The sequence below is a fragment of the Panicum virgatum genome, chromosome 4N, assembly GCF_016808335.1.
Source record: "Panicum virgatum strain AP13 chromosome 4N, P.virgatum_v5, whole genome shotgun sequence".
Lineage (NCBI taxonomy): Eukaryota > Viridiplantae > Streptophyta > Magnoliopsida > Poales > Poaceae > Panicum > Panicum virgatum.
Genome location: NC_053148.1, coordinates 6,067,796 through 6,078,649, shown reverse-complemented (window position 1 = coordinate 6,078,649; position 10,854 = coordinate 6,067,796).

Sequence of the window (10,854 nt, the reverse complement as noted above, 5' to 3'; positions counted from 1 at the left end):
GAGTAAGTCCTTATTTTCAGATTTTAGATTTCAAGTTCTAGTTCGATTAACCATTCTACATTAGCATCTATCCAATAGCATACATGGTGGAAAAACAATTATTTTTCATCATTTAACCATATTCCTCATCATCATTGTTCCACTTCTTACTCTATGTGGCAAAAGGGTTAAGCAGTCCCAATATCCGTGAGAGGCGGACGATTCGAATCGAATTTGTTAACCTTGCAAGGCAGACCTAAACACACCTCACGTGGTTACTCCCAGAGTCACACGTGCAACATTTCCCCTTTCTTTCCGCGTTGCGGATCAGGGTCACCGTCCTCGACTACAGAGTACGACGACTCTGCACCTGCATGTGCGCGCATGTGAAACGACGTTCAAAGAAGGTGAAAGTAAAGTCCACTTGCCGGGCCAATCAGGTACTTATGCTTACCGATTACTATATTTCTCGGCATGTGGTTAGTACGTTCAAACGATTAACCACCACTACGACACACTGCGGCCTTATCAAATTTCACTAAACAGACGGGGGCTCACAAGTACCACAGCCCCGCCCGTAGACCTTATAGTTGCAGCATGTAGTAAACATCCAACTCCTATAATTCTCGCGAGTGACAGGAAATCACTCGACTTCTACCGGACCATTAGCATAGCCAACTAGCGACCTACACATACTAGTGTTCAAGCATAGGTACATAGGATCATGCAACTAAGGTTCCAATCAACCCCTGTAAACTTAAATGCATAAATCAATAGGAATAACAATAAGTTGCATAAATTTAAAAATAGACGGGACATGCTCCGGGGCTTGCCTTCCTGAGCGGAGCTAGCCTTGGGCTCTTCTGAACTTTGGTTCAGGTCTTCAGTAATTTTAGTTAGATTAACTTGAGCTTCATGCTGCTCACTCTCGGACTCCGGCACCAGCTCGTACGTACCGTCGGCGAGAGTAGTCAAATCTATATGAAATGCACATGCATGAGTTGTGGTGATGGTAACATACTTAATTTAATTCACTATGGAGTTGTAAAATACTTTCTCTACATCTCCTTGGGCAATCGTTTATAGAGTATTATCTAAATTAACTATTTTTCATTAAGGAAGTGAGGGGTTTGTTATTTTTAGAAAGATTATTTTCAATTGCAAGCATGGAATATTCAAAACAACTGATAGGTATAGTTTCCGAAGATGAAATTTCTATGGAGAGCCAATTACGTAAGTACAAACCTTCCATAAAATTTTCAGATATTTTCATTGAGCATATTAATTATAAAAAAATACATTAAACAGCTACTGCTAGGATTATGATTCATTTATACAGAACAAACCCTACAAGTAAAGATTCTACAATTTTTACTGAGTCCTACTAAACTTATGGTAAGTCTACTGTAAATTTTTCAGATTTAAAAGAGCAAGTAACAGAGCATGATAAATAGGACAAGATAAAGCTACATTAATCAAGTTTAAATCCTACAGACAGTTATAGCAAGTTCCAGAGTCTCATATTTTACCAGAATGGTTCTATACTCAAAGTTAACCCATACAAAAATTATTAGAATTTTATATGTGCATGAACTATTTTTCTTGAATTAGCACATTTACTCATGCTATTAATTGGTGGGGCCAGTTACACTTAACTAAAATGTTCCAAAATTTTTATACCGTAACTATATCATGGCACAGATCTACTGTAGAGTTTTCAGCTGAAAAAAACATAGTATAACAACTTGAATAAATAAATCTACTTAACCTAGTCATAAAGCAAGACCTAAATAAACCTATAGCTAGGCATGATAACTGACGATGAAACTTTTACACAAAGCTATGCATATAACATGTAACATACTGGCCAAAAATGGCCAACTGATCATGCATGTAACTTGAGATCTAATAAAAGCTATATTTTCTTTGTATTTTAAATAAAGCAAAAAATATTGAGCAAATGAAAAAGTACTTGTAACAAAAGTTGTAGATCTCTTTGCAAAGATTCCAGAACAGTTGAGTTTGCATTTTTTTGATTATTCTACAATTTTTAAATGAATTACAAGTTTGCTGTTTTTCAAAACAAAAGAAAAGGAAACAGAACTTTGCAGTTGGGCCCCTGGAAGCTTAAAACAATTCGCAGGGAGGCCCCTGGCCGGAGCTGGAATAGAGGAGGCGGCGGCGGGTGTTTCCCGGCGAGGGAGCTCGCCGGCGGTGGGGGTTAGGTGGGGGAAAGGCAAGAGGGAGGCGAGAGCTACTCGGAGGTGGTCTTGTCGAGGTCGGGGGCGGCCGGGAGCGGGGTCGGCGGCGGAGCAGCGGCTCGCCGGCGGTGGCGAACGGCGGCCGCACCGCTCCAGCGGCTCTGGGCGGCGGGGAGCTTGCCGTGGAGGTTCAGCGGATCATGAGGAAGCAAGTTTGGGGTTCGATTTGAGTCGAGGAGGGGCGGAGCAGGGAGTTCCGCGGCGGGCGGCGGCCGGCGGCGACTCTTTCCGCGACGGCGGCGCGCCGGCGGCGATGGGGATGACCGGCCGGGTCGAGGAGCTTCGGGGCGGCGAGGATGGCCCGTTCCGGGGTTCAGTTGGGACCGAGGAAGGGCGGAGAGTAGGGCTCCACGGTGGAGCTCGAACAGCGGCGGCAATGGTGGGGCGGCGGCGCCGTTCTGGCCCAGGGACGGCTCGGCTCGGCCTGGTGAGGAAAGGGGAGTGGCGAGGGAGGGTGGAACGCCTCTTGGCGAAGCAAATGGGGAGGGGAGAGCTCGGCAGGAGGGGGCGTAGCAATAGAGCGAACTCGGCGCGTGCGCGTCGCGGTGGCGTGCTCGCCGCGCGGGAGTAATGGCCGGGTCAGGGGCAGCAGCGAGGAGGGTTGGGGGCATCGCAGCGGCGACGGGATGGGGCGAGCTGCGGGCTCTTCATGGACGGCCATGAGCGGAGCGCAGCGAGCGGAGATGGCGGCCGTCGTGCCACTCTGGTCCCCTCGGGTCAACGGCGGGCGGCGTTGCGTGGTTGTCGCGGCGCGGCCGTTGGGACTGAGCGCGTGCGCGGCCAAGGTCTGTGCTTGGCAGGGCAGCAACAAGCAGGCGGCAGCGGCGCAGCGAGGGCGTGTGGCAGCAGCGTAGCAGCGCGGGCGTGCGCGCTCGAGTGGCGCTACGTGCGCGGCGTCAACGCAGAGAGGGGAAAGGGGGAGAGAGAAAGAGAGTAGAGAGAGAAAGAGAGAGGTCAACGTGTTTACTCAAAATTTTCTCAAAATTTTCCATATAAACTCGAAAAAGTTTGAACACGAAAGTTGTTCAGAATTCAAATGCCTACAATTTTTCTTTCAGGCAAAAATTCGTTTGAGCAATGATTTGAAAGTTAAAAATTTGAATTCAAGTTTAAATGAAAACCCCCTAAACCCACTATTTTTCGGGGTTTGCTCCAAATTTCATGTTGTAACTTGAAAAACTTTGAATACGAAAGTTGTTTGTATTGTAAAACTCTACAACTCTTGTTTTGGGCAAAAGTTCATTTGAGCTAAGGTGTGAGAGTTGACTTTTCGGTCTATTAACGGATTTCTGGCTTTTTAAGTAATTGAAAATTTGGGGGTTTAACTTGTCATTTCATATTAATTATATGTTTAAACAGTGCTAAACACCAGAGGTATTACAGGCGTGCACAGGCAAACACCTGGCAACAAACTCGAGAACAAAAGCCCAACGAATGGCGGCCAACACTCCTGTAGGCGAAGTGGAGAAACTTCTTCTTTCTTGTGTCTTCCGTCTTCTTCTTTCTGCCACCGAAAAAAAGAAAGACTGGTCTGCATATTCTCCCTAGTCTTTCATTGTGGTCAGATCTAACCATAACAAAACAGAGAAGAGACCGGAGAAAATTATTCCATGACAGCGGCATCATCTCCACCTTGATGTCACCACCCGGAAAACCAAATCTCCATGTCGTTAAATCGATGAAGTTGTTGACGTCGGTGTCGCCCTCATCTTCAACAGATCCGCCATGGAGAAGACGAATCCATCCTGCCCTCTTGCCGTCACCGGAGAGGAGGAGGAAATAAATCTCCAATACCAAGAGATTTGGTATGGAGAGACTCTAAACCTAGAAGACTTTAACTTTAGATGACTCGATCTATTGGAAAAATTAAAAAAAAAATGAATCCCCACTCCCTTTGGCCTCCGGCGAGACGCCGAAGGGGAAGGGAGGGGGACCAAGCAGTGTTGGAGGCGGGAGACGCCGGCGGCGGCGCTAGGCTCCGAGCGGCGGGCTAGAGTCCACGATCGCGGGGGCTTTGCCGTTTCGATTGCATCCTGCTGCTCCCAGAGCACGCATCCGCATGTCTCAATCAGAGAAGCAGAACGGGTTATAAAATATGGGATCTCATCGCGATACCATTCTTGCTGATCACGTTTCACATATCGTATCCACAATGTAATGTGCTTGTACCCCCTAGCATAGAAAAATATCAGGAGATCACGAGAGCAGCAGCAGCAGAAACAGCGAGGCTGCCGATGGTCGCCAGGTCGCCTTCACGTGGCAGCGGCAGCACTGCCGCCCCCGCCCGCTGAAGAATAGTCGTCCAATCCCTTTCCTCTGCAGGCCAATTCGTCGTCAGTAGTGGCACCACTTGGGCCGAGCCTGCCTGAAGAATGATTCTCCCTTCTCTTCTATTAAGAGGGTGTTTAGTTGGTGAAAAAATTAGATTTTGGTACTGTAGCATATTTCGTTATTATTTGACAATTAATATCCAATTTTAGATTAATTAATGTCATTGGATTCATCTAGTAAAAATTAGTTAGACTATGTAATTAGTTATTTTTTTCAACTGCATTTAATGTTCCATGCATGTGTTCGAAAATTTGATGTGATAGGTACTGCGTAAATAGTTTTGAGAACTATACACCCCCTAAATGAAAGGGAAACGCCTGAAGAAGTGAAGATCACGCAGCAAACCGCTTGATGGCATGGTAATGGATAGTCACCGGAACGTGGAACGCCGTTCCAGAACGGGAACGCGGAACATTTTTATTCCGGCCGTGTAAAAATACATCCCAATTATTGTTTTCCGGTCTCTGTATATCTATCGTTCATCGATCTGTTGTTTCGGAAACTTTGGTGATTATGGTAATATAGTACGTTAACAATCTAACCAACAACATGGGTTAACAGTACAGACTCATACTCCTAATCATCCTAGCATCTCTCACTGGTGCTGCAGACTGCAGTGGTGTCCGTGTCTGTCCTGTGTCGTACGGTGTAGCTCTATTCGTTGCCGAGAAGACGGCCGCGGTGGATCGGAGGGCGACCGGGTGGGGCAGGCGACGCGCGGCAGGCATAGTGGGGGGTGTCATGGCGTGTCCGGTCGCTGCCGCCCGGAAGCTTCCCGGAAAGCGCCTTGGTCCCTGTCAGAGTCTCCGTGCCCAGCTACCGCTACCGAGTGCTTGGGTTGCGCCTGCCGATCGGAACGGGAGGACGCCGAGGTCGGCTCAGTTTACGCTGTCCTGCTGCCAGCCGCGTCGCCCCCCAAAATCGCATGATCCGCCACGCTGATCGCAAGGCCCAACCTGCTCGCTGTCGCTTCTGCACTGACTAACTGATTCAAATCCAACCACGTACTCTTCTCTGCTTCCTGCTTCCTGCTTCCTGCTTCCTGCTTCCTGCGTAGTACAGCGTACTCGTATTCTGGAAACTGAATTCAGTATTTCACGGCAAATTCCTGTGAAGCTCATGCAGTAATTTTCACCTTTTTCAGACGCGCTGCTGCCTAGAATGGGGGATTTTGGAGCTACTCGTGTTCTGAGATCGACGCGAATCGGAAACAAAACAAGCCAGGCTGAAGTTTTTTTTAAGGCGAGTTTTTTTTGAAATAAAAGGCAAGAACTTTGCTGCTCAATTAAGACGATAGAAATATATTTAAAAAAAAGGTTAGCACAACAGAAAGCCAAAGGACTTCCGAAGGCCAACCCACCCACGCGACGCGGCTGAGCACAAACATGACACACTGCCATAGATTATCGTTGTCGAGCATGGAAGCAAAGCCGCCAGCAGCTCCGACTTCCCGTGGCAGGCCACCCACGAATCACGCACCGATGGTTCCGAAGCAAGCGATCACAACCGGTTATCATTGCCAAGCTCAAATCGTGAAGAGCAGCTCCGACTTCCGGTCATAACCCATGCCTCACACAAGCAGATGAAGACCCCCAGCAGAGACCCCACACAACGGCGGAGGGGCGAGGTCGCCGCGCGTAATCGTTGCCGAGCCGCGTCCCCTACGCAGCAGCTCCGACTTCACGTTGCAAAACTCGTCTCCACGCGTCGAGGGGCGCTGAGAAGCGAGAGCATCCACCCAGGAGACTTCGAGGCCACGACGAAGTACAAATACGACACCTTCAACAAGGGAGGGACAGCAGGGCTGCCGCCGTCGCACGTCCACAAAGGACCGGGTTTTTACCCATGGACGTTGACACTAGGGAGATATGCAACGCCCCCAGCAGGGAAAGCGGCGCCAATGGCGTTGCCGTCACTAAGGCTTTAGCCCAAGACCCCACTAGCGCCAAAGTCGGGACAAGAAGCCGGACCCCTGTAAGCATCTAGATCCTCCAGGTATGTTTCGGTGATTAATGACAACCATCATTGTGATTAATGAGTTTGTGCAGCTTAATGAAATATTATCGCTCATTTGGTCATATGTTAAAGAGGCCTTTCAATTTCATTATTCAAAAAGACGATCTCCGTATTCAACTCAAGTATGTAACAAGACTAAGGATCTTTCTAGTCCTAAGTGTTACAAGGTTGAGAAGGACACTTAGGTTAGTATATGTTTTATAGTTTTGTAGAGATCACACTATTAAGAGGGGTTAAGGCCAAGAAACTTGAGCATGGACATGGTCAATCAAAAATGGATGCACACTATGGTCACTCAGGTTATTAAAAGTTCAAATAAGTGGTTTTCAACTTATATCTCAAGAATATTTGGATTTCATTCAAGACTCAAATCAGAAAAGGCAAAATCAGAAAAAGTCTATACACCGGTTTAACCGACGACTCCAATTTTCTATACGTCGGTTAAACGCAGTTATCAGAGTCTGGACAAGTACATACACCGGTTAAACTGATGATATTTAAAATTAATGTCAGTGCAGTTGTCCAGAACGTTGGTTTTCCAGGGTGTTTCAAGGTTATATTCACTGGTTAAACCGGCGATATTTGAAATTAACGTCGGTGCAATTGTCCAGAGAGTTGGTTTTTTCAGGGATTTCAGAAGCTATACTCACCGATTAAACCGACAATGGATTTGAGTTAACGTCGGTGCAGTTGTCCAGAGAGTTGGTTTTTCAGTTGATCAGTAGACAACTACACTCACCGGTTAAACTGGTGATACGTCGGTTAATCTGCCCGAGTTGTAACGGCTAGTTTTCCAAATGGGCAGTTTACATTCATCGGTTAAACCGACGATGGCTTTTGGAGGACCGTCGGATTAACCGGCGTTGCGTACTTTTCTGGCAGCTTTTCTCCAACGGCTCTATCCGCGTGAGCTGCCTATATATACCCCTCCAATGGGTCATTTTGAGCTCTCTTGACACCAGGCAACATTCATACACTCATACTATTGTTGAGAGCCATCTTGAGCTTCATCTTCCACACATTTGTTCATTCAATTATTAAAAAACAAGACTAAGGACTTGAGTAGAGAGAAGCTTGTGTGCATCCGTTCTTGGTGATCGGTTCTTGCTCAAGTGAAGGCCCTAACTTGTTACTCTTGGTGATTGGCAGCTGTAACGAACATGGCACCATTTATGCCATTTCGAGTGATTTTGGTGATCGAATGACAACACAACACTTGGACTAACATGATTGTTAAGATAACCATTCTCAGGTTTTAGGTTCAAGTGATGACAAAAAGAAAGAAAATATAGGCGTAGCAAGGACCGGAGGGCCGCCCCTACGGGTCTCAGGGCAGCGCCCTGAAAGCTCTTCGGATCAGGAGCACCGGAAGAACCGATGCCTAAGCATCGGTGCATCCGACGCTTGTCGAAAGAACCGACGCCTTGATGTTTGGTGCAAGAGGAAATCGAAGCCAAGTCAGCCTATAGGCACCGGTTGAACCGACGGTCCAAGAAAGGGCATCGGTGCATTGGGCGTCCTATGTTCCAGAGACGATGTCAAGTGCCCAGGAGAAGTTTCTTCAGCACCGGTTTAACCGACGGTGCATCGGAGTATGGCATCGGTGCAATGACGTCAGCGCCCAGGAGAAGATTCTTAAGCACCGGATGAACTAGTGATGCATCGATACAAAGCATCGGTTCAACCGGTGATCACTACGTCAGCTGTCAGAAGCTCAATAGCTACTTTGGGTTGTGAGTGACCGGATGAACCGATGCTACCCCTGCCAGAGGCATCGGTTCAACCGATGATACGCAGAATTCTGCTGACCGTTGGAGCAACGGCTACAAGACTTGGTGGCCTATATATACACCTCACCCCGGCCATTTGAAGATTGCTGGAGTCCCAAGACACCTCATACACATCCAAGAACATCTCCAAGCCATACAAGAGCTCATAGATCATATCCTTAGCTTATAGCACTAGCTTTGTAAAGTGTGAGTGCTAGATTAGCTCTTAGTGAGTGTGATCGCAAGGCCTTAAGCCTTTGTGCTGTGGTTCTCTAGTGAACCAAAACAAGAGCTTGGTGCGCCGGCACCTTGGAGCGTGAAGCTCACCGGCAACGTCATCGACCCTCCGACTTGATGTGGAGCGGCGACGACACCTTGTGCGGGGGACGTGGAGACCCCCATCCTTTGTGGAGAAGCTCCTTAGTGGAACCCGGGGCCAAGGTGACCGTGATTGTGTTCACGGAAGAGACTTGGTGGCCGAGTAGCAATACTCTTAGTGAGTGCTACAACAACGTGGATGTAGGTGTGCCTTTGTGGCTAACCGAACCACGGGATAAACACCCACGTCAAGAGTTTGCTATCTCCTATCCCGCTCTTTAAGCTTCCGCATTTCATACTAGTAATTTGTATGACTTTACTTTCATAGAATAGTTTCTTGATAGGAAAGGCTATAGGTTGCTAAACTCTTTTGGGATAGGGGTTTTACACTAGAACAACCTAGTTGCACATCTTGATAGCATGTTTTAGTTTAAGTTTTGTGCAAACTAGTTGGAGCCATAGGTCTAAGTTTTTATTAGTGCCTAATTCACCCCCTCCCCCTCTTAGGCTAGAGCACCCGATAACTTTCAGCAGCACCTAGGCGATCTTAGTGATTGAGGTGTTTCTTCCGGAGCTTGCCAAGTTGATTGTGGGAGCCCGAAGAAGTTTGTACGTGGCTTGAGCTCCACCACGCCGGGATGGTGAACGGAGACTCTTAGTGAGCGCCCTCGTCTCGGTGACATGGGAGGTGACAAGACTGTTAGTGAATTTTACAACGTGGATTAGGGGTGTGTGCCAACACATCGACACCACGGGAAAAAATCCTGTTGTCTCTTGCCCACTCTCTACTTTCAAGCACTTATTTTCATGCAATTATTCATGTGCTTGACATTAGAGATCATAACTTAGCTCTACTTTGCTTAGCTTCATATCTTGTTGTATTCTTTATAGCTTGTGTAGTTTGCTTAGTTAGCCGGTTGGTAAATTGAGCCTTACTAGCATTGCATAAGTTAAGTCTTACTATAACAAGAGAGGTCTTGGTTCGTTTCCGGAGCCAAACCAAGGCACTACTCCTTCTCCGGAGATCAAGACTAGCTTCATCAAGTAAGTTGGTTCATATTGCCAACATTGCCAAGTCGCCGGGCACCACACTAGGGAGTGCACCTTGCCATCATGTCCTTTCCCTACTTTACCTAAGAATTACTCATCTATGCATCAAAATAATCATTTTTTTGAGTAAGGTAAAGGGGAAGGTGAAGGCCAAACTCATTGGCAAAATCACAAAGGAAGCAAAGAAGAAGCTCCCCAAGCAACTTTGGGTCCCCAAAGCTCTTGTCACACATGTGCAAGGCCCAAAGCTCGCTTGAGTTCCAAAAACTCAAAATTGATTCTCATGTGTGTAGGTGAACTACAAAGCCGGTGGAAAACATTGGGTACTTGATAGCGGTTGCTCTCAACACATGACCGGGAATGATAGCATGTTCACTTTTCTTGAAGACTCCGGCGATCATGAACATGTCACCTATGGTGATAACTCAAGGGAAAAAGTTTTAGGTTTGGGTAGAATAATAATTTATAAAGATTTATCCATTTCTAATGTCTTGTTTGTAGAAGCACTTAGTTTTAATCTTATTTCAATTGCTGAATTATGTGATCTTGGACTAACATGTACCTTTGACAAGAATGGTGTTGTAGTAACCCTTGAAGAAGACAAGTCATTGGTATTCATGGGGTTTAGGCATGGCAACATTTACTTGGTGGATTTCTCATCAAAGCAAACAAGCTCCATGACATGCCTCTTCACCAAATTGTCTCTTGGGTGGCTTTGGCATAGAAGAATTTCTCATATTAGCATGAGCAACCTCAAGAAAGCCCACAAGAGATGGATGATCACCGGCTTAAAGGATGTCACCTTTGAAAAGAACAAACTATGTAAAGCAGGTCAAGCCGAAAAACAAGTTGCAACACATCATCCCATCAAGACGATGTTGTCTACCTCCAAGCCGCTCGAGCTACTACACATGGATCTTTTTGGTCTAACCACATACAAGAGCATTGGTGGTAACCTCTATTGCCTAGTAATCGTTGATGATTTTTCACGTTATACTTGGGTCATATTTCTAGGCGATAAGGGTGAAACTCCAGAAGTCTTCAAGACATTTGCAAGAAGAGCTCAAAGTGAGTACAACTCCCCAATTGTGAAGATCCGGAGTGACAACGGCACCGAGTTCAAGAATATG